General features: G+C 37.7%; 1 protein-coding gene and 1 long non-coding RNA gene across 6 annotated transcripts in view; one reads left to right on the plus strand and one right to left on the minus strand.

The window, feature by feature from the left end:
- LYPD6B (LY6/PLAUR domain containing 6B) overlaps window positions 1-27025 on the plus strand; it is a 261748-nt gene that overhangs the window by 9230 nt on the left and 225493 nt on the right. The window lies entirely within an intron of this gene.
- The window catches only part of LOC103103355 (uncharacterized), a 61747-nt gene that overhangs the window by 7052 nt on the left and 27670 nt on the right, over window positions 1-27025 (minus strand). The window contains exon 2 of the long non-coding RNA XR_001629919.2: window positions 22390-22479. This is a non-coding gene — a long non-coding RNA (uncharacterized LOC103103355). The remainder of the gene's footprint in view (window positions 1-22389; window positions 22480-27025) is intronic.

A 27025-nucleotide genomic window follows, 5' to 3' on the forward strand; every position in this document is an offset into this window, starting at 1 on the left:
AATATAGTGATCCTCTCATTGTACCAAATGAATGACCTCTGAAAATCTTTCTTAACTTACATATTCACTGTTGCTGGCTAGGTAAGGTCCTGCCATTTAAAGCATGGGCTGTGGAATCTGATGTTAGACAGAACAGCGTGGGGATATTCAGTTGTCATCATAGCCTTTTCACATTTGTAGAGAAGGATCTTAAAATCCCTTCTTATAGCTTAGTGATTGGAGGCACATAGACCTGGAAGGAACCTTGGGAATCATCTAGTATAATCCCTTCATTTTATAGATGAAATACAGACTGTCAGTGTCTCCCCTCCATACCCCCACACCCTACCTGCTCTCAGGTAGATTGTGACAGAGAGGAGTTTAGCACCTACAAGGACTGAATCTGGTTAAGTGTTCTACCTTAATTCCATATCCTCTCCAATATTTAAGCCCCACATATGTGCCCCTGGGTTGCTCCAAGTTTGGGGGAGTTCTTGTTGGTCAGATAGTAAATTGACATTAGCAAGTTCAGTGGGCAGAAAAAAATGCAGCTATTATTTCTTCTAAATCTAATCATTCATCATTAAATTCTTTCCAAACTCTGGATTGCTTTGTATCTAACAGGAACTTGGCTACATCTTCCCCACCTTTCTCCAGCATAGTATCCCTTACATCAGGGAAACAAATGGCCCCCTGCAGGATTCCTTTTTTTTTTTTTCCCAATTCCTTGCGTGCATAACCTCCTCTGTACTTTTGCTGGGTTTGAAAATGTTTGCCCCTCTGTGTAATGTCATTTTAGGAGATGCCAACATTTGATTGCAGGAAACTGGAGAGGATTTTACAAACAGCTTACTGTGCACAAATACAGTGGGCACTTTCCTATTTCCCCTTTGATTGAATTGGCTGCAGTATCATATGCAGTAAACAGAACTAAAAAAAACTCTCTCCTTATCTCACCCACTCACACAATCAAAGGGAGAAATAGATTGTAATAAAAAACAAAAGGATAGAACTTTGTATCTAAAAGTTAATTAAATTTGAGGGGCTTGTAGGGACAGTTCACTTTCCTGTAATAACATGTAAGATCAAAAGGTTTGTTTTCCGCTTTGCCAGAAGAATAATAAAAAGTAACTCAATGTGATTTCTAATAACAGCAAATAATATATAACAAAGCTGGCCTCTACAAAGATTGGTCTGGTGAATCATAGATTCATTTGAGTTGAATTATCTTTTAGATGAACATCATTATTTTAAAAAGAAGGTATTCATTAGAATGCATTCATCATCATCGTTATGTACTAGTTGTGAGCCTTTTCTGAAAAGATGACTTTAAAATAACCATGAAGTGTTGACCTCAGTTCCATCCCACTTCATCCTGTGGAACTTTGACAGCTATGAAATTGACACAGTAGCTGGTTTGAAGAGAAAATTAAATGTAAAATAAAACAACAGGACAGAAAGTATTCCCAGAGGCTTCTGGGTAACTTAGATTTAGAGTTGGATAACCTTCCCTTCCCTGTCATGTTTATGTCATAGGCATCTGTTTGGAGGACAATACCATGCAGTCTTTTCAGCTGAGGAATAGTAGGAACTCTAGACAAGTCATTTTCAAGACGAACATGGGGAGGGGTGTTACATTACCCAAAGCAGACACAACAGATGGAGCCAGAGAAGGGAATAAGCCCTGAGTGGTTGCTGAGATCTAGATTCATTGCCTAGAGAGAGAAAAAAGAACCCAAACTACAACCTAACATTAATATATTTCAGACTAAGAAGGGAAGATTGATGATGTATTAGGAATTGAAGCCTGTACATGAGGGAAAATTACCCATTTATCAAATTAAGGAGTTGGAAGAGATGGTCTTTACAGTCCCTTCTAACTCCAAAATTCTGATTTTAACCCTGCAGGAATAGAAAGTTGAAGGAAATGAACAGCATCTCAATCAGTACCCAAGGATTCTGGATCATCATGCAGCTAGCTGCCTCAGTTACTACTTTTTTCTAATTGTTCAACTTTTGCTCATGATCTAATTTAACCAGTTCCACCTTTCATTGGCAGCTGACCTCTGAGACCCCTTTCAACTACAGGATTCTGTATTTATCTAATATAATTCTATGATGTGTGAGTAAGTTAGGGATGCTTAGTATACATACTTTTGGAATGGAAGGCAGATAGGTACCAGCTTAATAGCTAGCTACATCATCCAAAATGATTGCATTTTAAGGAAATCAACATCCTCAGTTGCTTTTAGATCTTTAGAGGAAAAGTGCCTTACGAAGACCATCAGTAGGTTAATCAGTAAGCATTTATTAAGTGCTGTACTAGCCTTGTATTTCCTTCAGTATCTCTCTTTCTTCTATAGTGCCTACTAAGTTCCGGCCACTGTGCTAAGTGCTGGCAATAGAAAGAAAGGCAAAAGACAGTCCAAATCCTGGAGAATCTCACAGTCTGTTTTGGGAAAAAAAGACAAACATGTATACAAACAAGCTACATATGGGATAAATAGGAATTAAATAAGAGGGAAAGTAGTAGAATTAAGAGGATATAGGAAGGGCTCCCTGTAAAAAAATGAAATTTTAGAGGCACTTGAAGCCAGAAAGCCAGTAGGCAGAAATGAGGAAGAATGTTTCAGTCAAAGGGAAAAGGCAGAGAAAATACCCAGATTTGAGAAATTGAATATCTTGTTCCTGGAACAGCCAAGACACCAGTGTCACTAGATGGAAGAATAGGGTATGAGGAATAAGGTATAAAAGGACTGAAAGGATCTAGATGGGGCGAGGTGGGGGCTAGGGGGACTAGGTTTTGAAGGGCTTTGAATGCCAAACAGAGGATTTTGTATTAGCCCCATGGAGGCATTGGGGAGCCAATGGAGTTAATTGAGTAGAAGAGGAGGGAAAGGTAGGGCATTCTGTATTTTTCCCCATAACTGATCACTATCTATAATGTAAAGATTTTTCTCCTTCCCACTAGTATCTTTAGGCTGGTGTTCTAGGACAGTGATGTTTTCCATGTGCATTTGATTAATGCATTAAAAGGAGGGATTAGTGAATATGGTAGGATGGGGATTGAAAGTTGTTGAGGCAGTGGTATCAATCTCAAATAGAAAAGGGAGGTCATTAAAATGCACATAAGGATTCTTGAGGACCATATACTGACTTAGAAAACCACATATTAACATTATCTATGTTCTACTGTATTTTAATTTATTTTGTTAAATATTCCCACATGACATTTTAATGTCCTTCCTTACAACTGTACTTATTTTGCAGACCCAGTATCTGACATCTTTATTTTAAGAAATATTAGAGATCATAGAATCCATCCAACCATCATTTTTTAATGAAGAAAATAAACCCCAGAGCAATAATTAAGTAGTTTGAAAAAAAGAAAGAAATTAGACTTACAAGCTTACATGTACATATTCCAACTTCTTCCTCCTTACTATAAAATCTGAAGTATCTCACCTAAAGTCACACAAATACTTAGAATTGGGCTAGGATTTGAATTTAGCTCCCTTGTCTCTGAGTCCAGAGATTCATGCTCTTTCCATGTATAGGACACCTGTCAGTATATGGGTTAAGTCTAGTGATCCCTCTAGACCCCTCTACAGAATAATGTTTTAAAAGGAAATCAATTATATTGTATTTTTAAAAAAATATATTAAAATTTTTTTAAACAAACAAAAAAGTTTACTGGCCTCAGGTTAAGGACTCCTGTGCTATATAAGCTCTTAGCCTTTGCCTCCTCTGTGAGAAAACTAATACCAAAACAAACCCAGAAATAGTCTTCTTGTAAAAATTTAACCCAAGTATATGTCTTGGAAGTAAAACCTCTTTTTTCACTTTTTGAAGTGGTTACTTTTAGAAACCACAATTTAAAGCCATCACTGCAGGAACAGACACGCTAAGATCAGAATGGAGCCATGCAGTTTTCTTAAGTCCATTACAGGACTGAATAATGATGAATCATAGTTATTCAAATGAGGAGGAAAATCATCAAGTTTCCTGCTTTAGGGTTTAAATTTATGGCAAAATCTGTGAATGTTACTCACCCAGCGAGGGAGAGTCTGAGGAAAGCTTGTTGTGATGTCTTGTTCCTGGCAAGTTCCAGAACTCTAATAACATGTTAGAACTGAGAAGGACCTCCTAGGAGGTGGTCTAGTCCAACCCCCTCATATTACACATTCATTGATTTCATACATTCAATCAACCAGCATTTTTCAAAGCACTTTCTCTGTCCAAGGCATGGCCTTAGACCCGGGGAATACACAGGAAGGCACTCTGATATGTTTATGGAGGAGGATCATGCTAGTTGCTAGGAGGTGGAAGGGACAACATGAAAAACAAAAACAGGTCCTACCCCCAAGGAGCTTAAGTTGAATGAGGAAAACAAGGCAAAGATGAAGAAATATGACTCATAGTGAAACTTAGCAAGTGCCAATTACTATATAGATATATAGGCAAAATAGATGACGTGTTTCTGCACCATCAGAAAGGGAAATCAATATGGTGAGAATGCTGCATTTAAATCGTAGCTGAGTTATTAAATTGCATATTATTAAACTCTCCTCTCTATCCCCACTCCCATTTTAAAGGTCAAGGAGTTAAGTGTATTTGTCTAGGCAGTTGACATAACACTGCCACCCAAGAAGTGATTTCCCCCACCCCCCAAAATAAACATGAAGTTTAGATAATAGTTAGTGACTCAACTAACCCACATAACCCTACAATTAAATTCTCAAAGTTGTTTTTCTGCACGAAGAGAACTGATTATTTACAGAAGTTAATACCTAACTAGCTAATGCCTGACTGAAGCAGAGATAGCTTAAGAGATTAAGGTTTTGACTTATCCACCATATTTTGGGGATTGCTCTTAAGACCACAGTTTAGTGCCAAAGAAAGAAAACTGGGACTCAGAGCTAAGAAACCCAAGTTGGGACACCCAGTTTGCAATTGATAAGTTCTATGAACTTGGGTGAATCACTTCACTTTTCTGAATGTAAGATTCCTCATCTGAAGCTATTAGGTAGTGACTTACCTAGGTCATGAGATATTTAAGATTTTATAAAAAATAATAAAGTGCAGGAATTCCATGGGAACTGGAATGACATCCAAGAATTGATGCAGAGAGAAAGGAGCAGAACCAGGAGAACACTGTACACAGAGACTGATACACTGTGGTACAATCTAATGTAATGGACTTCTCCATTTGTGGCAATGCAATGATCCTGAACAACTTGGAGGGATCTATGAGAAAAACCACTATCCACATCTAGAGGAAACACTGTGGGAGTAAAAACGCCAAAGAAAAACAACTGCTTGAATACATGGGTTGAGGGGATATTGTTGGGGATGTAGACTCTAAATGAACATCCTAGTGCAAACAACATCATGGAAATGGGTTTTGATCAAGGACACATGTGATACCCAATGAAATTGTGCATCAGCTATGAGAAGGATGGGGGAGGGAAATAATGTGATTCTTGTAGCCAAGGAATAATGTTCTAAATTGATTAAATGAATTAATTTTAAAAAAGATTTTATAAGAGGGACAAGGACGCTGGGAAATGTAATAGAAGCTTGTTAGTCTCACTTCTTACTATAAAGATATTTGGGTTTAGGCAACTAAGGGGAATAGTGGACAGAGTCCTGGGCTTGGAGTTCATATCTTGCCTCAGACTCTTTCTAGCTTTGTAACCTTGGACAAATCTCTCATCCTTTTTCAGTTTCAATTTCACCATTTGTAGAATTCAGGGGTTGAACTTGATTTTCAAAAGTGTTCAAAAGTTGTTCAAAAGTGACTTAGGAGGGGCAGCTGGGTGACTCAGTGGATGAGAAACAGGCCTGGAGATGGGAGGTCCTGGCTTCAAATTTGACCCCAGGTACTTCCTATCTGGGTAACTCTGGGCAAGTCTTATAACCCCCATTGCCTAACCCTTGCTGCTCTTTTGTCTTGGAACCAATACACGATATTGATTCTAAGATGGGAGGTAAGGGTTTAAAAAAAAGTGACTTAGAATTCCAGTATTGCATATATAGTCTTGTGGGTCATTTTCAGTTTAGAAAAAAATCATGAATTTAAAATGAAATTAAATGAAAGTAAATTTTCTAGTAATTCTTCTTGTATGTTTTAAAGAGGTGGGGTTGGAAAGCCCATTTCATTGACCAGAATTGAATGATTTATAAATGTAAAAAACCCCATAATAAAAGATACTGTTCTTATCCATTTTGTAGGTAGCACTTGGCATTAAACCCTGTTTGAACAAAAGAGGAAACATCACTCAGTTTCTGGGCTTTTCAAAACTTGTCATCACTTATCTTTAAAGAGCCCTTCAGTGATATGGATATATTAATTTCTATCTTTATGTGTATCTTTGCAGTACGCATTACTATAGGACCATGTTATGCCAATTCGGCAAACTTGTCATTTCATTATCTTGGTTTTTGTAGCAGAGGAAGTAGAGTCCCTGTGAAGTCATATCCTTAGGGTCAAACTGTACCTTTGTGATAGGTGAGCTTTAGAACTTGCAGCTCCAGAATTCTTCCTCTTAACTAGCCCACTCATTTCTGCTGTCTCTGCTAGCTGGGAAAGACCAGGAAGGGAGATGAGGGTAGATATACGGAATAGTGCCTTTGGGACTACTGGGAATTCTTGTAGTACTTACCACAGTGGTTAGTTAGGTTTGCCTCTTGCCAGGACACTCACTCAAGCCCGATGTTGGAGGCAGTTGAAAATTGGCACCTTTTTTAGAGGGGGGAAGGAAACCACCACAGCTAGTGGTTTGTCATCTCTGCTTGGTACACTGTGGTGGCTATGAGAATGAGTCATTCTTTGGTGGAGGCAGACTCTGGGTGAAGATAGATGGTTGTATTGGAGTGTTGAGCAGAACTCTTTAGTTCCCATTTCATACAATGATGGAACCAGGAAGGACATATGAGCTTGTATGAGTATGGCTACTTGAAAGCACAGACTTGAACCTTTTTTTTTTTAATGGCAACTAGGTGGCTCAGTGGATAGAATTCTGGACTTGGTGTCAGGACTCATCTTCCTGAGTTCAAATCTGGCTTCAGACATTTACTAGCTTTGTGTTCCTGGGCAAATCACATAACCCTGTTTGATTCAGTTTCCTTATCTATAAAATGAGCTGGAGAAGGAAATGGCAAATCACTACAATGTCTCTACCAAGAGAACCCCAAATGGGGTCATGACTGAACAATCACATGTGCTTGTTAAGGGAATAGAATGTGCTCATTTCATTAGCTGAGGAAGTCCCAGAGTCTTGCCCAGAATGACTGTCATCTCATTGCTTCATTCATTCAACAAACATTTATTAAAATATCAACTCTGTGTAGTAGATTTTTTATTCTCATTTTTCCTCCGTGTTGTCCTCATTTGCTTAGTGACAGACCCTAACTCCCTGACAGTTGGGAATTTGATGGATTGATGTTGCTGGCAAATGTGACATTTGAAAAAAAATTTTTTTTTGAGAAATTAGATTTCGTATTAAGCCATAACGCATGGGTCTGACCATGTTGTTTTCATCATCTCATTCATGAAGCTCCAATAGCTATTATCCATAGGATAAAAGTGTTTGCATTCTGACTTTAGGCTGCCTTTGTAGTCTTTTTACATATCACCCATTTTTGATGGATTCTAATTAATTGCCAAACTTGCCTTCCTATATGCCATTCCTTCTTCTTCCTCTATGCCTCAGATCTGCCTCTTCGAAATTCCAGTTTTCCTTAGAGCTCAGCCTCTTATAAGAGACCTTTCCTGACCTTTCTAATTGCTAATGCCCTCCCCGCATTATATTTACATATTTTGTACATGCTCTAAATTTGCTTTTTTTTATGCATGCTGTTGCTCCTTGGTAAAATAGAAGGTCCTTGAAGGAAGGATGTCTATTTGTGCTTCCCAAGTGCCTAATACAGTGCCTTACATAGAGTAAATATTTAATAAATGCTTGTTGAATGAACATGCCAGCCAGAATCTGAAGGCATGGGGCAGGGGGAGAATGACCTTGTTATTCACACTGCAGGAATGTGCCGTAGAGGGACCCAGAGCTGCCTCTTTCTGATGCTGTACCCAGGTCAGTAGGTGTTGGAATCCTCATTGCTCCACCTTAGAGCTGACCCCTCTTAAATAGCATATGCATCACAGCTGAAAGGGACTTTAGGGATTATCAAATTCAATCCCCTCCTTACAGAGGATCCATCATCTCATTCATGTGAGCACTCCCTCCTTCAGTATGGATTACAGCCTCTCCATACCTTCCAATCTCTGTGATTTTTCACAATGTCCTATTTCCTCCAGAAAGGATCCACCCAATGGGCTGGAGACCTTTCTCTGAGGCTTTTTATATTTTATAGGTACCAGGGCAGCATTTGGGCTGCTGCTAGTCATTATTCTCATTCCATGACAGACCTCCCTCTCTTTCTGATTGTACTTAAAAAAATTACCTTCTGCCTTAGAACCAGTTCTAAGTATGGATGCTAAGGCAGAAAAGTAGTAAGAGTGAGGCAATTAGGGTTAAGTGACTTGCCCAGGGTCACACACCTAGGAAGTGTTTGAGGACATATTTGAACCCAGGACCTTCTGTGTCCATGCCTGACTCTCTATCCACTGAATCCACCTGCCTCTTGATCATACATTTTTTTTTCTTTTAAAACCCTTACCTTTCGTCTTGGAATCAATACTGGGTATTGGCTCCAAGGCAGAAGAGTGGTAAGGGCTAGGCAATGGGGGTTAAGTGACTTTCCCAGGGTCACTGAGCTAGGAAGTGTCTGAGGCCATATTTGAACCCAGGATCTCCCATTTCTAGTCCTGATTCTCAAATTACTGAGCTACCCAGCTGCCCCCTGATCATATATTTCTAACATGATTTTTATGCCTTTATTGCTCAAAAGTTAGCACATTACATCTGTCTTGAACAGGCATAGCTGGTGCCATCTCTTTGTTGATTATTTCCATTTTATCTTCTAGATAGCTTGTTTGTACATAGTAGTTTGCATCTATCTCCTGTATTAGAATATGAGCTCCTTGAGAGTGTGGACTCTTTATTTTATTATTTTTTAATTTTTTTTACATTTTAATTTATTTTGTTAAATGTTTCCCAATTGCATTTCCCCTGTATTGATTTTATTTTATTTTTAAATTTTTTTCTCATGGTTAGATGATTCTTATTGTCTTCCTCCCTTCTTCCCTCCCCCCTCCCAGAGTTGACAAGCAATTCCACTGGGTTATACATATATTATCACTCCAAACCTATCTCCATGTTATTCATTTTTGTAATAGAATAATCTTTTAAAGCCAAACCCCAAAATCATAGACCCAATTAAACAAATGATAAATCATATGTTTTCTTCTGGATTTCTACTCCCATAGTTCTTTCTCTCAATGTCAATAGCATTCTTTCTCATAAGTCAGGGACTCTTTAATGTAGCTTTTGTATCCCTAACATTTAGCATAGAGCTTGGCATGTATAGCAGGTGTTTAGTGAATGCTTATTGACTGTCTGAAGATAGGCAATGAGCTGAATCCAGATTTGAACTAGGAGAAAGAAGGTAGGTTGAATTTCATTGGGGAAATAGTGCAGAAATTTCAGTGATTCCAGGCTGCTTTTTGAAACAAAACCCTACTTAAAAAATCATTATTATTCTAGTAATGGTAGGTGATTAACATGATGAAATATTAAAATTGTGGGGGTCCCCAAAATAGAGCTAAAACTAGAGTGAAGCAGAGCTTTGTCCCAGGGCATCAAAAATTCCCATAGTTCTTTGACAGAATAGGAACAACATACATTAGCACCTACTTATAAAGGCTTAGTTTAAAGAAGGTATAAGATGTTTCTCTCTACTTCTTCCATGGCTTCCCTAACTTCAAAGATTGATTAGAATCTTTTCGTCTCTTGCCTGAGTATGGTTTGCACCACTGGCCTTTTGGGGAAATATTTAATTTTAGCTCTGTCTAAAAGAAATGGAGAGATGTACAGTAAGCATAAATGAGCCATAGCATATTGCCAGTGACTAGACACATTATAAGATAGGTATTAATTGGCTAGAGAAGAGTGAGATAGCATCTTTGGAATTTTTTAAAAAAAGGAACTTGAAGCCCTTTCACTTGCCTTCTTCCTCTTAACTAACAATTTCCAGGATAGAAGTAGGATGATTATGTAGAAACTCTAGAATTTCCGAGCTAGAAGGGACTTCACAGACCATCTCATTCACCTTTCTGGCTTTCTACCCCCATTTTACAGATGAGAAAACTGATGTCCAGATAGGTACAATGGCTTGTGGTTCTTTGCTAAATGGTGACAGGTCTGGCTTCCCAGTCCTATGTGTTGCTTGGGAAGTGTTTCATTAAGAAATATGCTCCTGGGAGATTCAAGAATGCCTCCTTCACAGTTGTCTTTATAATGCAACATCTTAATCTTCACTTTGATTTTTGACCTTTCATGGATCCTGGGCCTTCATATTTATGTTGTTTCTTGTCTCTGGGTTGTTACTTACATCTTCTTCTATTTTTGAATGATTTGTTTTTAAGCCTACCTTTAGTATTTTGTACTGTGAGTATTAATAACTCACTTCTAAAGTCATGATGTTTCATTTCCCTAAATTAATGAACACATTTTCCAGTGGAGCATATTGTGTTATACATTTGTATTTAACTAAATTCTATACAGAGTGTAGAATAGTTTTCTTTTTTACAAGTGCCTGGGTACCTTTTGAGTATTATTTCACTGGATGTACTTTGAGGAGTTTCAGTAGAGAGATATATAGTAAATTCAGATCCCTCTCAGCTCCAAAATGTGCAGGGAAATCCTGATCAAATTTCTGATAATATAGAAGCATCAATTGACTAAAGTTTGGGAATTGTGGAAAGCTTGTCAATGTTAATCATTGATCAGATTGCCCAATATTCTTCCATACTCCTAAGGAGGTCCAGCTTTTTCCAACATAGCTTCTCTTCTTAAGGGATTTTGTGTCTGAAAGACTGTTCTATGTATGAAATAGATAGCAGATGATTCTACTGAAAAACTTACATCCTATACACTTCTAATGACCAGGCATATATCAATTTTTACCTTTCTTGTTCCTTTGCCCCTGACATACACACCTTGGATTGCACCTCTTGCTTCCCTCTCAACATCTTTTCTAGATTTTTAGCCAATTTGGTAGAGATTCCTGGCTTTCATTGTACTTTTTTTGACCACTTGACCATTAGAATATAGAGCCTTGGCTTCTTGTGAATCTTCAGGACACTTTCCTGACCTCCTGTATTCTTAGACCTGCTCTGCATCTTCTTGTCCTCCATTTGTTTTTATGACAGATTCTTGGCTTCATTCTTTAGATACCTTCCTGGCTTCCTGCCCATCTGGGGACAATTCTCTGGCTTTCAGCCCTTGGTGGGTCAGACCTCTTGGTGTCCTCTAATCAGCTCACTTGACCCCTATTGCAACCACCATGTTTTACCCTGCTCAAGTATTTGGTAGCTTGTAGAGCAAAACCTTTATTAACTCACATTATCTGATGAGATGAAAACAATCAGGCTAAACAAGATGAGGGAAAGAGATATAGAATAGGGAAGGATGTATATTGTGGTGGTAGTCTTATTGACAAGAAAGTAGAAAGCCTAGACTCCTCTCTATATCTACTTTCTGTCCTCCAGAGCATTATAATCCTATGTTATTATCAGTCTTATTCTCAAACAACTCTCCTCTCTCTGGAGTACTAGCTATTTGCTGTGTGATTTTGTTCCCAAAGATTCTGCTTTTATTGGTTTTCCCGGACAGAAACACACAGAGGAGGCAGGTCAGGGATAGAGTCAACAAATAAACAAGCATTTGTTAAATCCCTAGTATGTGCCATGCACTGTGCTAAGCCCCGAGGATGCAAAGAATGACAAACACAGTCCCAGGAAGCTCATAGTCTAGGGGAAAAAACATGCAAACAATTCTGATAAATATGACATAGACAGGATAAATTGTAGATCCTCAACATAAAGAAGGGATTAACATTGAAAGGGACTGAGAAAGACTCCTTGAAGAAGGTGGGGTTTTAGCTTAGACTTAAAGGAAGTCAGGAAAAGAAGCCAGGAGGCAGATTCAGAGTTGCTTTGCTTAATTCTTCATCATTGAATAATCCATTAATTAGTCCTTGTAGGTTTCACCCAAATCTATAAGCCCTCATAATTCTGCTAAGGTTTCTCCTTATTCTATAAACCTGGCCTTCTTATTCCACTTTCTCCATCATTATATCATCATCACCGTTATCATCATCATCATCATCACCACCATCATTGTTGTTATTTTGTTCTTAGTTGCAAATTGGCTATGTGATGCTTCTTCCATCTGCAATATCTGTTTTGACCTTATTATTGGGAAACCAGAATTGTGTCTGGAGTGAAATGGTCATAGCTGTGGCTGCTGTATCAGCTCAGAAATTCTTTGTTTGGAAAGTCGTAGTTCTAGAACATCAATAATAGAAGGAACTTTGGAGATTCAGCCAGGCTGCACAGTGGATAAAGTGGTGAGCTTGAAATAGTCAGAAAGACCTAAGCTCAAATTCAGCATTAGTATGTGACCCTTGGCAATTCACTTATGCTCTGTCTGTCTCAGTTTTCTCAACTATAAAATGGCAATACAAATAACACCTAACTCCTAGGGTTGCTGTGAGACTCAAATGAGATAATATTTGTAGAACACTACTGTATGTTTATTAAAGATCTTTATTTTTACATGGTGGGGAAACAAATCGTTCCACTTAATGTAGTGTGCAGCTTTGGAGACAGTGTCCAAATTTGCTAAAATTCATGTTCTTGGAGAATGGTGCCAATTTTCTCAGTCTCAACCTCAGGATGAAAACCTCCCTTTCCTCCATCCTACCATTTCCCCATGGGACTCCCTATTTTTGCCTTGTATCTATAATGGCCACGATGATAACCAAGATTCGTTTGATGTAGATTAAATTAATTTCAGGGCAGCCTGATGTAGATGCTTGTGAGTGTCTGAGCTAAGTGGCTTGGAATCTGGAAAAGTGTTTATATTGTGTGTAGGACTTTAAAGGAATTAGCAGATACCAGATCATAAAACAACCATCCCCAACCTCTGTCATACTCAAGATCCTAGATGACAATCTGAGATTTAAACTGAGAAACTGGTTAGATGAGAATGACGTATGAGGCATAATCTGAATTTGTACATGCCCTGTATGACATTTAAATTATTTGTCTTTAATTAAAGTGTCACAACATTTTTTTTTTGTTGTTGCAATGTCTTTTTTGGCAAATGCTGTTCTCCTAAAATGCAACAAGATGTTTCTGTAATGTGGTTAAACATAATCATCCCCATTAAATTATAAATTGCATATGGTACAATGTGGGATCTTCTATGGAAACACCCAAATAGAAGTTTATACTATCAGCCTAAAACATTTTTTATTTTTAGGAATAGGGGCCCTTCATTTTCTCCATAGAAATTCCTTGCATTATTATGGAAGTTTATTCTTGTTCTCTTGGAACCATCTTGGCTCCATCTTGGAAGATGGTTCTATAAATTCTTGGGAAATTAACTATCAATGAGCATTTCTGAGCGAACAAAAAGGACAGAGTGAAATTTCTTCCCATGATGGGCAAAAATATTTAGAGGAGGAGTCCTTTTGTCTTTCAATCATTAGTTGACTTCCCCTGAATTTGACATCACTGATTCAATCTTTTCAGTAAATTTAGTGGAGCAATCTTTGCTTTTGAGGGGAATTGTTTGGCAGACTTCATGGTTGGTAACTGTTGGAAATAAACGTTAGCTTGTAGGAAGATGTATATTCAGCAAAACCAGTAAATGCCCCTTTCTACACGTTTCTAAGGTTTCATATACTTCCAAGAAGCCAACAGGTGGTAAGAGAAGTAGTTTGATTAATTTCTGAGAGGGCAGACTCCAAGCATATTTGACTTGATATAAGTAAATGGAATCTTTGGCACTGCAGTTCCATTATCTTTTGTCCGAGGATAAGAGGTGTATGACTTGCTTATCGCTTAATCCCACAAATGGCATTAGCTGCCCAGATTTTGAAGGGAATCTGATGAGTTGGGTTGGTATGTTGTTTTGTGAATATATGTGATAAAGATGGGGGGATTTAAATCCTCAACTTTGCAGAGTTGGCACTGGATTTTGCTGAGCCAATGTCAGTACCTAATTAACTGTGCAAACATTCGACCCAAGATAAGATTTTAACTGTTGCCTCTGGAAAAATTCTTTGAGTCAATATTTGTTTTACCTTTTTTTTCCCCCTTTCTTGATTATAGAGATGCTGTTCAGCTACAGCACAGATCCTATTATGAATATCCTATTTTAGGGATTTGTTTTATTTGCACAATAGGTCCACCCTGGAGGGAGAAAGAGGTTATAATCACTATTTCACGATGTGGTTAGTGAAGAGGGCTTCTTTTGATTTTCTTCATAAATTGGTTTTTAAAAGTTTAAATCCTTTTACTTCCCTCTGTCAACAAGTCTGTGTTCATTACCTGCCTTGTACTCAGCACTGTGCTAGGTAGCTGTAGAGGAAGCTAAAGATGTATAAGAGATGGGTTTTGTCCTCAAGGGAGTTACTGGGGTCAGTCTAACTAGTAGAACAGTAAATGAGAAACAATAAAGGCAAGATAGTATATAATTGAGTATGGAACTATGTAATATAGACTGCTGTAGGAGTTCAGAGAGAGATGGAAAAGCATTTATTAAGCACCAACTGTGTGCTAGGCACTGTTTGATGATAGAGATACAAGACAAAAAGGAGACAGTCGCTGTCCCCAAGGATATTACATTCTAATGGGGAAGACAACATGCAAACACACAGAGGAGAGAGGGCATGGAAGGGAGTTTTTGTCTAATGGTCACAGAAATGGTAATAGAAGCAGAATGTGCTCCATTGTTATGCATTTTTCAGAAGTAGTGGGAGTATTGATTTGATTACTGTGTAAAAAGGAGGCAGGAGCGACTTGGACAGCAATGGGATAGATGGCAAATCAGCCCAGGGTGGCCAGGGTGTTTGGATTCGGACCATGGTCTGGGGCCAGCTAGAGTACTTTGGTTGAGTTGGTACCCACTCACTAGCAAGTCAAATGCAACCTCCAGGGAAAGCTTCAAGCTGAGAGGAATAACTCACCAGTGAGGTAGACATGGTCTCTAGTCCAGAGGGGACTGTTCCAAGGTCGAGAGAAGAATGGTGACAAGGCAGTTGGCAAAATGAGTGAGTCCTAGCTTCATCAGAGATGTCTTTCTGGAAGTGACTTTTAAGCTCCACACTTAAAGGATCATAAAACCATAGGACCACAGATTTGAAGCTGGAAGTAATCCTTAGGGATGATTGATCTAATTTAGCCCTTTCATTCTCAGATGAAGACATAGGTCCAGGGAGATTGAATGGTTGGCCCATTGTCACATAGGTGGTTAGTGACTGAGGTGGAGAATTAAATCTAGGACCTCTGACTCTAAATTCAATGTTCTTTTTGCCGTTCCATATTTTCTCTGATAAATAAGGTTGGAGAGAAGGCAGAAATAAGAAATAAGAGGAATAAATTTTAGAGGCATTTGTACCTGAAATCAGATATGATTTCAGGCACTTTAGTTGTGTGACACTGACTAAGTCACTTAACTCTGACTGCCTCAGTTTTTTTATCTGTAAAATGGGAACAATAATGCTACCTACCTCCCAGGATTATTGTGAAGATAAATTGAGATAATATTTTTTAAATGTTTTGCAAACTTAAAAGCTCTACATAAATGCTAGTTATGATGATGATGACAACAACAACAATGATGATGGTAAAGATGATATTGGGATGGGAGGTAACAAGAAGATAACTTTCCTAACTAGAACAAAGAGTGAGTATTAAGAAGCCATGAGAAATATCAAAAGAAAGGCATGTGGGGTCTTGAAAGCCAGGCAGAGGAGTTTGGATTTGTTTGGCAGGAAATAGGGAATCCTTGATGATTTAGAAGTAGTTGAATTACATAATAAAAATATGTCTAAGGAAGATTTTTCTGGTGATGATTTGAAGGATAGATAAGAGTAGGAAGAGAACAGAGGCAGACAGTTCAGCTAGGAGACTGCTGAAGCAATTCAGGTGTGAGATACAAGGATAGAGGGGAAAGGATGGATAGGTGAGACATTAAAAAGGATGTCTTGTTCTACTTTAGCTATTTTTTGGGGAAACATGTCTTACTAAAGGAGAAATTGACTAGGTTAAGCATTGGTATTGTTTATATTTATATACTGATTATACATTGATTACTCCCAAGAAGTATTATAATTGGGCCTTTGAAGAGACATATCTTCACTGGAAATCCTTTGAGGGTGCAGGTGTATGTAGATGATGTCACCATCATAGTAGGGGAAGATAACATAGCAGAGTTTACACTAAAGTTCATTAATGGATTCAAGCCTACACAGAACCTATCCTCTGACCTTTCTCTCCCATATACACATACATATGTTCCTTTGGATCTTATCTTTTCTTTACTATGATTTCTCAATATACTCTAAAAAGAAAGGCAAAGTAGACAAGCAAATATAAACACTGAAAATATCTAAGTATAATAATCACCTAGTCTAGACTGTGTCCTGCAATTGGATGGGAAGCCCAGTGGATTAGACAGTGAGTACATCTTGGATGGATACTGAAGATGGATAGTGAGCAGGAGCTACAGTTGAAAAGGAAGAAGTCATTCTGTTGAACAAAATTTTGGAGTCTGTCTAGGTCTTCTGATGGTCCTAGGCTGTTTCTTGAACATATAACCCTAACATTTAATAACAGTGTTTTTCCAGAGATACCACATAGCTGCAGTTCATGTAACACCTGTGTCTCTGAAAAGTCAAAATGATAAATCACCCAAAAGACAATGCAGAGGGCCCCTAATGGATATAAGAATTATATTACTAATTGTGATTTGACCAAAAAGCACATAACCTATATTATATAGGAAACATATTATTGAGGAAAAAGAGGCAAAGGAGAGATTAATAGTGTTGGAAAACTTGAAAGCTGTACTGATACTTTTGAAATATTAAAAGACCCATATTTTCCCCTTCATCCTCATAGGACCCAGAAATAGTATGTGAGCCCCTTGGAATAGCTTGTATCACAATCCCCTCTTTTTTTCCTTTCACAAAGGATGACTTTCACAAAGAAAGGTGGAGAGAAAGTGATGGTCAGCCATCAATCACTGAAGTAGTAACCAGGGAATGTATTTCCAACATTCACAAATGGATCCATGGAGTGGGCTTATAAAAGCATAATTCTCAGATTTCCAAGGAAATTTGTAAATTTGCCATAAAAGAATTTGAGATCTACTTATTAATACAGTATTAAAGAAAGCTGTGTGAGCTAAAAGAATTATAATATCCCATGTCATATCTGAGTAAATTTGTTCTAGAACTATAATAAGGATGACAATTCATCAAACAATAACCTAAATACCTACAATCCCTTTCAAAAACCTATAGAAAGTCAAGGTAGATGAAAATGAGATTGAACTTCACTTAAAGTTATAAAATGACTTAAGAATCTATAGTATGACTTACTAACATTGTAGAAATCCTCTATGAAATGTTTATGGGAGGACATAGACATGCATAAGTCATAGATGTGTTGCAATCTGCAGCCCTTTAAGCCAAGTGATTACTCAGGTATACTGAGTGTCATTATAGAAGTGGGTAGCTTGTATATTATTAATAGCTTCTATCCGAAAAGAGAGGGATGACAGAAAGTGAGAAGTAGAAGAAGTAAAATAGTATCTTAATGGACAGAGAATGGCTGTTGACTTGTAATATTTCTGAATCATGTATGTGTATAGTCAGATCACTGCCTTGTTAATGCAAAAAACAAGACAAAACCAAACCAAACCAAAACCAAAATAAAAACAAAACAAAAAAACCCAAAAACCTACCAAATTAGAAGAAAGGATGAAGATGAGAAAGTGATATGGCATATAAGCACAGTGATTACTCTGTGACCTATTTTTAAAAGCTGAGAAATGGGAAGAGGATAAAAATAAAGACTTTGATGATCATCATTTCTTAGACAAATTTAATTGGATGAAGCAATCACTATTCTGAGGAGTTCAAAGAATCCAAGAAAGCACCATAGTTCCTGATGACTCAAATGATAGACAGGGACAAAACTAAATGAGAACATATGTTTATTTGCAAAACATTTAAAAAGTGGATTAGGGAAGATTGAGAGATATTGCTTCATAACACAGAGAAAGGCAGTGCAGTTGTGAAGAATTCTGGGCATGAGATCTAGCTAAGCCACTTAATCTCAAGAGAATTTAAAGATAAAAATGGAAGGAGAACACAAATAGATGGGAAGCTGGTCTTTAATAGCTCAGTATCCTCTGTGAAATATGAAGAAGGAGAAATGTCATTTATGAAAATGAATTTGGGAAAATCAGGTAAACCTGACTAAATACATTCAGGGGAAATTTGTGTTGAAGGTAACATGATTTAAAAAAATTGAATTCATTTTCAAGGTATTTCAAAGAAAGAAAGATTATAAAAGAAGAGATTAGGAAAGGAAGAATGGAGGGAAGGGAGGAAATAAACAAATATTAAGCACTTACTATATGCCAGGCATGGTACTAAGCACCGAGGATATAAATATAATAAAAAAGAATGCCAGCCTTTGCCTTCAAGCAGTTCACAATAGAATAGGGGAGGGCAACACATAAAAGGGGAGGAAATAAAGGCAGGTCAGCCTGAGTCTGTCAATAAAATTGAAACTTAAGATATCTCACCAGTGGGAGAAAAGGGGGGCCTTGTGGAAGGATGATCCATGATGAATGAGTGGACTTAGGAGTGTTAGGTGAGAAACCCCAGGTGTTCTGGGACATTCCAGGATGAGTCAGAAGTAGAGGGACATGGCTTTGAGTCCAGAGGGCCTTGAGATGGCATTTATTACCAAGAAAAAGCAAATAAGATGTTTTATTTATTTTTATTTATTTATTTTACCAATAGTTTAAGTACAAACCCATATGTACCTACTTTCTCCTTTCTATGAAGTCTTTTTCTTTTGTATCAGAATGACCCATTTGTGTATCAGGGGTATCCTTAATGAAAATATGAGAAATGAACAAGTAGGCTTTAACAGATTATTATCCCTAATAGACCACTTCTTCACAGTCATATAGTTGATTAAGACGTACTGAGAATACAGAATGCTGCTGGGTTTAATGTTTATTGATTTTAAAAAGAAGCAATTGCCTCAGCAGAGCAGAATCTAGTCTTTAAAAGATTTCTGTTGTCAATCTTGTCTCCCATGCATATGTTAAGATCATACAAGGGTTCTTAATAGGGGGCAGCTAGATGGCTCAGTGGATTGAGAGCCAGGCTTACAGATGGGAAGTCCTAGGTTCAAATCTGGCCTCAGATACTTCCTAACTGTGAGACCTTGAGCAAGTCACTCAAACCTTTACTGCTCTTCTGCCTTGGAACCAGTTTTGATTTTAAGAAGGAAGATAAGGATTTTGAAAAAAAAAAGAGTCCTGAATGAAAACAATTAAAAGGCTAACTCTTCAAAGTTCCTCTGTTATTAGTACTGATTAAGCTATATGACTAACTTTCTAGCCATAGGTCATGGTGAATGGGCTGTACAAAATCCAAATAAAAAAGGGAATTCCATTAGCTCTGGAGGCTATTGAGACAAACCTGTTTCTGGGAGACCTTATGAAGATTGCACTGAACCCCATAATACTACAGAGTTTTCTCAATGAGGATCTAGTGAAACCCAGTGCCATTCAAAAAAGGTTTCCTAATAATTCTTGTATAATCTGAGGTTCCCAGATTCAGAGCCAGGAAATCCTTTAGGAGCTACATTTAGTCTAGCTTCTTGATTTTACATATAAGCAGTGCCCAGGGAAGTTCAAGTGACTTGCCCAGGATCACAGGTAGTAAGAGAAAATCAAGTGAATGGTGGTCAGCCTATTGACTTAGAACATCAGCCCATTTATTTTAGACTGGCAGTAGAGATTGACAATGAACCGAGCCCAGATTTGAATGAGAAGAATTTAGGTTATATCACATTGGAAAGCTGCTCAGCAATTTGAATGCTCCTTTCCTCCAAACCCCTCTTTTTAATAGCAGTGTTCTTGCAGGAATTGTACAAATGCAAATCATGGACTTGAGAAGTATCAAAATTATACATGATTCAAAACTAGTTGAAAGATGCATGGTTAGCTGAAACATATTGCTAATGCTACTTTTGAGCAAGAAATGGCATAAAAGATCATCACAGGCACATGTGATTGGAAAAGATGAGTTAGTTATGCAGCATTGTAAGCTATTAACAAGTTATCTCTGGTATTACTCTTGTAGTCACAAAATATTAGAAGACTCAGTGGTTGCCCCCTCAGAACTCTGTGACAGATTTAAAAAGATATATGGATAAGATGTAAACAAAAAAAATTATTTACGCCCTTGCCTTCTCTCTTACTATCAATTCTAAGACAGAAGAACTGCAAGGGTTAAATAACTTGTCTAGCATCACACAGCTAAGAGGTATCTGAGATTTTGAACCCAGGTCCTCTTGACACCAGGCCTGGGTCTCTATCTGTTATATTAACTACCTGCCACTAGAATTAAATGAAATTACTTTGGGCTAAGTCTAAGCTGGATCAGTTGAGTAACTCAGGCTTGGAACTTAAAATGATATAAGGCACTTGTGCATCAGGAAATTAGAACTACCTTACTGATAAGATATTGAAATAATAAAGCTTCTCAAATTAATTCTTATTCTTCCTGCATAGCCACAGCTCAGGACAAATGAAAAAAATATTTCCCACAGGCAACTGGAATTTCTAGTGAAATCTCTCACAACCGTTCCTTCTTTGCTGAACGTTTTTTAATACTTCAAGGAGCCTCAATAGCCAAATTCTCTTCAAAAACTAGCCTAACCTTCATGTTGCTGAAGCAACTTTTTAGTTTTCAAATCTCAGGATGAAAGATCAAGGAAAAAGGGAAAGAGAAAACAAGGAGGACTCCAGACCTTCCATTGGTACTAGGCAACAATCTCACTGTTAATCAGGTTGCTCTTCTTTAGAAGGGCCCCCCAGCAACCCACTTAATGTCCAAACCAATTCAGTATATCTTGTGTTCCAAGGATGAATAGACATGGTTAGATTGTCAATTGAATCACAGAACTTTAGAGTTGGAAGCTATCTCAGTTAGAAAGTATGTGGTCCAGCTCCTACATGAACAAATATCCCTTCTATTGCATCATTGAGAACATGGAGTCACCATAGTATTGAAAGAACAAATGAAGGTAGATCTGCAAATGTGCTGAGGAGTCAGAGAAATCCAGTCTAAAGGTAAGAGATTACTAGCAATGGATTTTATGCCAATTGGAGGGCCCATTTGATGTTGCTAATTGGTGGCAGAGTGGAAGTGGGAACTCGACTCAATGGAACAAAAATGGATCTTGGGAATCCTCTTTGAGAAAGGGTGGCTCTTAACAATGTAGAAAGGGGATTTGTTTCCAGATTGGATATAAGACTTAATAAATGGAAAAATGTCAAAGGTGGTCATTGTTGGGTGGGTAGCATAAAACTTCTTACTAACTGGAGGGTTCATTATATGGTGATTTTTGTTATCCAAATGGTTTAAATGAACTCCTTAACAATGCCATGGCAGAATGAAATGTAATAGGAGTTTCCTTGGTAGGAGTGAGAAAACCTGTTATCCAGGGTCATGGTTTTTGACCATCCCAATTCATGCATTGCATCTTTAATTTGTAGTTCAGGATAATCTGTGCCACCAGCTGTAGCCAAATTACCATACCACTGTAATGCTTTTCCTTGGCTGACTTAGTAACTACTGTCCTGTAAAATGCCATGGAACATCCTAACCACTCATTTTATGTCTTCAGAAACCCGTTAGCAACTTTGAAAAGATATGGTTGGAGTTAAATGAGTTATGTGCCTATGCTGTAACTAGGCAGGAGTGATTTCTTTGAGCAAAGTTCTCAAGAATTTAGGAAAAAATGATTTCTTCTGTTTCCACAATCATTCTGATGTGATGCCTTCAGGTTTTGACTTGTTTAAAAGAATGCATCTTCATGAAATAAAGCTAAACCTGGAAGTATGGGCTCTTGTGTATTTAAAACATTTTTATAGGAACTAAATCTAGCAAATGACAGTTGGAAGCCACATAGACCATAGCAGAACACATTATTAAAATCTACTAGTTTCACTAGGATTCTTTGTTTGGATTATTTTTCAGGTAGCTAGTACTTTTTAAAGTTTGAAGTTTGTGACTCAGAAGAGTTTTCCCCTCCCATTTCCCTGTATTGCCAGGTGCAGAGTTTTTTTCCCCCCTTCAAATTGGTTGGTAAAGCGGATCCGTGATAAAAATCAATCCACTCACCCACTCTTTGCTTGCATGCAGGTTCTCAGTCTTGTATGGTACAGAATCCATCTTAATTCATTCTAATATAGGAGTTTTAACTGGCAAGTTCTGAATAAAATAAAATTCAAATCACACAGGTTAGTCACACTGGTGTGTCTGTCTGCTTGTGTTCTGAGTTGTCATTCATCTCATATTTATCTGTTATCACTGAGAAAGAAGGTGGATTTGGAATATCATTCTCTAGTTAGAGAGTAACTTTGGGAAATCAGGTTGCTTTAAAGGCAGGTGTTTCCATCCTTAAGGAAAGATAAAAAGCTATTTCTGAAAGCTTAGGTAGAGAAAAAGAAAGGAGGAATAGTAGGATAGATAGTCTTCCCTGATTACAGTACCTCATAGTTTACATGTTGGCAGAAATTAGGCACAGGGGCTTCTTTGTTGAAAGTAGAGCAGCTCAATTCCTTTTTCATGTGGATAGTCTGTCTACTTCTTAAACCATCAGTCATCTGACTGATTTCTGGGGTTAAATCAGACCCTAATTTGTGTTCATTTGCCTTAAATGACCTTTTATGTTCTTTGATTGGAGGATGTTATGCCTAGATCCTAGGTAACACTCAGAATGTTGTAGATATTCTGTATAAACATCCTGCATGTGACTTGTTTGTACCTATTTGTTTGCTCATTATCCTCCTTCCCTGCTTCCTACCCCCATTTAGATTGTGAACTCCTTGAGGGTAGGAACTGTCTTTTGTTTCTTTTTGTATCCCCAGCACTTTAGCATAGTGCCTGACATGTGATAGGTGCTTAATAAATGCTTATTAATTGACTATAGGGAATATTCTTATGTAGCACCCCTTCTGGGCTACTTTCCTAACTCCTACTTACATTGGCATATAAGTTCCTCAAGGATGGTTTGACTATTTCTCACATTAGGTTTCTAGGGGGTTTACTATGAGAAATTAGTTTTCTAGTAAATTGGTATGTTCCCCACTGATCATCCAGTTGATTACTATTGGCAAGCAAGAGTTAATTAGCTTTTAGTTAGGGGTATATATTAAGGTGAGATTATAAGAACATTTGGCATAAAACATTTCCCTACCACTCAAAAGTTGGGAATACAGATATGTAGAAAGCCCAGGAAAAAGTGAATTCAAGCTTAAAGAACACATGAGCAAAGGGTTAACACAGTTTCTAATTGGATGGAAATCCTCTCTTTCCCTTGAAAAGTCCTCATGAAGTTCCATCTTAAGAGTAGAGCTCTCTGCTGGGCTCTAAAATTTGGGTCCTTGTGGAGTCCCAGAGCTGCTTATTCCCTGCCCAGAAGAGCACAATGCTCTGAAATCTCCTTCCTTCAGTGGGTTTAGTTTGTTCTCTCTCTCAGGTACCTGTAGGGTGCATTGATGATAGAGAGCTGGAGAGCATGATACTAATTAATCCCTTCTCCCCATCTTTGCTGCCCTCTGGAATAGGCACAAGGAATCTGTTTGATTCCAGTCTCTGGGACCTTCTTATACTATATCAGCCTAGAGGTGTGTTTGATTCTTTCAGTCAATCCCAATACATTCTGTTGGCTGGTTTTATCCAATCTTTCCCGACTTGATTAACTATGTTATTAGCACCCACTTTATGCTTTTCAATGACTGATTCTGTAGAGTTGTTTAGGAATTATTCACAACTATTATGTACTTTTTATTAATTTATGCAGTAACTCAGTCATAAAGGTATCGAGTAGAGCATTCTCTTAGTTAATTCCATTTAAATAAATCACTCTTTAATTTTAATTTAATTTTTTAATTTAAAAATTAAAAATTTAATTTTAAAGCACCTGTCACTTACCTGAAATTCTTTTAAATATTTGTGTCTACAGTATCTTAGGCAATATAGATCATATAACAAGGTCCGTCCTCTTTTGAAATTTATACTCCAATCACAAAATAGTGTTTCTTCAGGTATGAATCATAAAGTCTAAGAGTTTTAAGGGACCCAGAGGTCATGTAATCCATGTCCAAACAGTTCCTTTCAACATCCTTGATAAGCAAATGGCTGCCCATTTAAATTTGGAGACCTTCAGTGAGGGAAAGGTTACGGCCTTGTTCTCCCCACCCAAGGAAGTACATTCTATTTTTAGAAAACTAATTGTCAGGAAGGTTTTCCACATGTTAAGCCAAAATCTGTTTCCCTATAATTTTCACCCAATAGTTGGTGCTGGTCCTGCCCTCCAGGGCCAGGTAGGACAAGTTTAATCCCTCTTCCACATAATAACCTTTCAAACATTTGAAAAGGTCTGTCATGTCTCCCTTAAATCTCTCTTCTCTAGACTAAACATTGGTAGTTTCTCATCTGATACTCACGTGGCAGGGGTCTGAGTCTCCTTACTATCTTGGTCACTCTTCCCTGAATATGCCTCATTTTATCAATACATGTTCCAGAATGTGGCCCTCAAAACTGGAAATAATCTTTCCAATGCCTCATTAGTGCAGAATGTAGTATGATTCTGTTTTGTTGTCAGTAGGGCATGTGTTTCCTCCTCTCTCCCACCCAGTGTTGTAGGGGTCTTAGGCTAACACAATCTCATTTGTTTCTTCTATGAACTAGTGGCATGAATTTATGGAGTTAGGGATGTAGCCTATAGTTGTGAAGTTTGGCCCAAATGGAGGACTGAACTAGTGACCATGGCATAACTAATATCATGATCTACTCAACTGAGCAAACCAGGTTATTGTCTGAAATGAAATAAAACTCATAGATACATTGATGTAGAATGTTCATGCTGCTGATAGAAATAGGCCTTCAGGTGGTAGGTAACATGGATGTGTGTGAGGAAAATAAATTGACCCCAATTCTGAGATGTAGCAGTTAGTGATAATGATGTTTGGGTCGTGTTAGCATGGTAGCATTCTTTTTGATAGTCATGTGGGACAAGAGGCAAGCATCTTCTGGGATGCCAGGGAGTCCTTCTTTTACCCATAAGTCTCAAGCTTTGTTCTTAACCCTATCAAAGAGTAGGGGTGAGACCAAAATGGATTTTCAAAACTTTCCTTTTAAAGAGGAAAGATTTATGTTAAATTCTCACACAAGAAAACCCCAAATGTACTCATGAAAAGTTTGACCCAACTCAAATGAGTGAATAACAAAAACTGCCCTGAGTACACTAAATATTTCAGAGCCTTGCTGGTCTGAGTATATCTAATATAAGAAATATTCATTATGCACATTGGTATAGTGCTAATAAGCACTGTGGTTGATACTGGAGACTCAGAGAATAAAAGAAAATTTCATTTTATTGGGGAATGGAGATCATATAGAGAGATAAAGAAAATATAATAAATATACAAATTTTATTTTAAAAAAATTATTAGGAGGGTGAAGAATTCTAGCACCTGGGGGAGATTCAAAGATCAACATCCCCCAGAAAAAACTGAGAGGAAGTAGTTAGGCAGGAGAAGCTAGAGAGAACAGTTATAAAGCCCCAGGGAGGAGAGAATCCAAGATGAGAGGGTAATAAACAATGGTGAATGCTGCAAAGAAGTCAGTAAGATTGAGATCTGAAAAAAAAGGCCATTGAATTCTGTTGGGTGGTAGAATTGGAAGCTAGATTGTATGGGATTGAAAAGTGAGCTTAAAAAACTAAATGATCTAATGATAAATGGGTAAGGGACATGAACAGGTAGTTTTCAGCCAAGGAAATCAAAACTATCAATAAACACATGAAAAATGTTCTAAATATCTTATAATCAGAGAGATGCAAATCAAAACAACTCTGAGGTAACACCTCACACCTAGCAGATTGACTAACATGACAGCAAAGGAAAATAATAAATGTTGGAGGGGATGTGGCAAAGTCGGGACATTAATGCATTGCTGGTAGAGTTGTGAATTGATCCAACCATTCTGGAGGGCAATTTGGAACTATGCCCAAAGGGCAATAAAAGACTGTCTGCCCTTTGATCCAGCCATAGCACTGCTGGGTTTGTACCCCAACGAGCTAATAAGGAAAAAAGACATGTACAAAAATATTCATAGCTGCGCTCTTTGTGGTGGCAAAAAATTGGAAAATGAGGGTATGCCCTTCAATTGGGGAATGGCTGAACAAATTGTGGTATCTGTTGGTGATGGAATACTATTGTGCTCAAAGGAATAATAAACTGGAGGAATTCCATGTGAACTGGAACAACCTCCAGGAATTGATGCAGAGTGAAAGGAGCAGAACCAGGAGAACATTGTACACAGAGACTGATACATTGTGGTTCAATTAAATGTAATGGATTTCTACATTAGTGGCAATGCAGTGATTCAGGACAGTTCTGAGGGATTTACAAGAAAGAACACTATCCACATTCAGAGGAAAATCTGTGGGAGTAGAAACACAGAAGAAAAACAACTGCTTGATCACATGTGTCAATGAGGATATGATTGGGTTTATAAACCCTAAATGATCACACTAGTGCAAATATCAATAATATGGAAATAGGTCTTGACCAAAGACACATGTAAAACCCAGTGGAATTCTGCATCAGCTATGGGAGGAGGTTTAGGGGAGGGGAAGACAAGATCATGATTTTTGCAACCCTGGAAAAATACTCCAAATTAATCAAATAAAATCAATCTGAGATAACTTAAATGTAAAATTAAAAAAAGGGAATGGTAAAGTGAAGGT

This window comes from Monodelphis domestica, chromosome 4 (assembly GCF_027887165.1).
Source record: "Monodelphis domestica isolate mMonDom1 chromosome 4, mMonDom1.pri, whole genome shotgun sequence".
In the NCBI taxonomy this organism is placed as follows: Eukaryota; Metazoa; Chordata; class Mammalia; order Didelphimorphia; family Didelphidae; genus Monodelphis; species Monodelphis domestica.